Source organism: Octodon degus, unplaced genomic scaffold (genome assembly GCF_000260255.1).
Source record: "Octodon degus isolate 3935 unplaced genomic scaffold, OctDeg1.0 scaffold00002, whole genome shotgun sequence".
Lineage (NCBI taxonomy): Eukaryota > Metazoa > Chordata > Mammalia > Rodentia > Octodontidae > Octodon > Octodon degus.
In genome coordinates, this window is record NW_004524578.1 from 10,892,012 (window position 1) to 10,893,122 (window position 1,111).

At 38.9% G+C, this 1,111-nt stretch overlaps 1 protein-coding gene across 1 annotated transcript in view; it reads right to left on the reverse strand.

The window, feature by feature from the left end:
- Mctp2 (multiple C2 and transmembrane domain containing 2) overlaps positions 1–1,111 on the reverse strand; it is a 260,991-nt gene that overhangs the window by 133,376 nt on the left and 126,504 nt on the right. The window lies entirely within an intron of this gene.

Sequence of the window (1,111 nt, forward strand, 5' to 3'; positions counted from 1 at the left end):
TGTAAGTCTTGGCTTCTGCCAAATAAGGTCTGCAGAAGACAATGAGCTCAATAATTAGGAGGGAAAATTCCAAAATATCAAGATAACAATGAATGCTCTAAATGACTTCTAGGAGCTGCAGCTTGTATAAGCAAAGAGAATAAAAGATCAGGATTCACAAAAGAAAAAAGAGAGGACAAAAGACACAAGAGACATGCAAATGGGAGAGGGTGAAGAGCAAACGCATTTTCTATTCAATTAATGCCAACTGGTGAATTCTTATTTAAGGAAAGATGTTAAGGTGTTTTCCTAATGGGCATGGTTCCACAGGGTTTCCTCAGGTGGGCTTCTTTTGGACAAATGGAGCATGAAGTACAGAGTTGATTGATCCCAGTTCGGCAGCGCTGCCAGGAAGGGCTGTACCCATCTGCTATAAATTGCATTTTTTCCGCCTCTTAACAGCCAATGTTCTGGAGCTGTTGAAAACCTCAAATACATTTAAACACAGAAGCAAACACCACAGGGTGGGGAGGCTGAGATTCTGAGCCATTTGTTTGCCTCAGCACTGAAAGCTCTGGGGTTGTGGGGACCACACCTCCTGTGTTAGTGGACAACACACATGGATGAAGATGTAGGGATGAGGAGGGCAGGCAGCAGTTCTCAGATGGAGCTGGGGTTTTTTTTATGAAGTTCTCATTGTTCTCCACAATTATAGAATATGATGAATATTCATGACACTGCCTCTCATGAAGAGCTGTACCCTAAGTCTTCCTGTGGACTTCATGTGTACACTACAGACAACTAGAAATAGGTCATCTCTACATGTGTATTATGTTAAGCCAAGATGTTTGTGACTTACTGCATATAAAGAAAAACCCAGCCAGTGAAATATATCTAAAGTTAAAATGTGCCTCCCAATTAAACAGGGAAAACCAATTACGTTAAAATGTATACCAACTTTAACTATAAGACAAAACTGCATATTGGTATATGCCTGTAAAATTAAATATATTTGGACATTTTTTCCCCATTTACTCAAAGTGAATCCACTTCTGGAGGAAGTAATGATTACTTTTGCATATGATAAATTTGCCAACTAATCTATTAGAAACAGATTGTAAATATATACAAA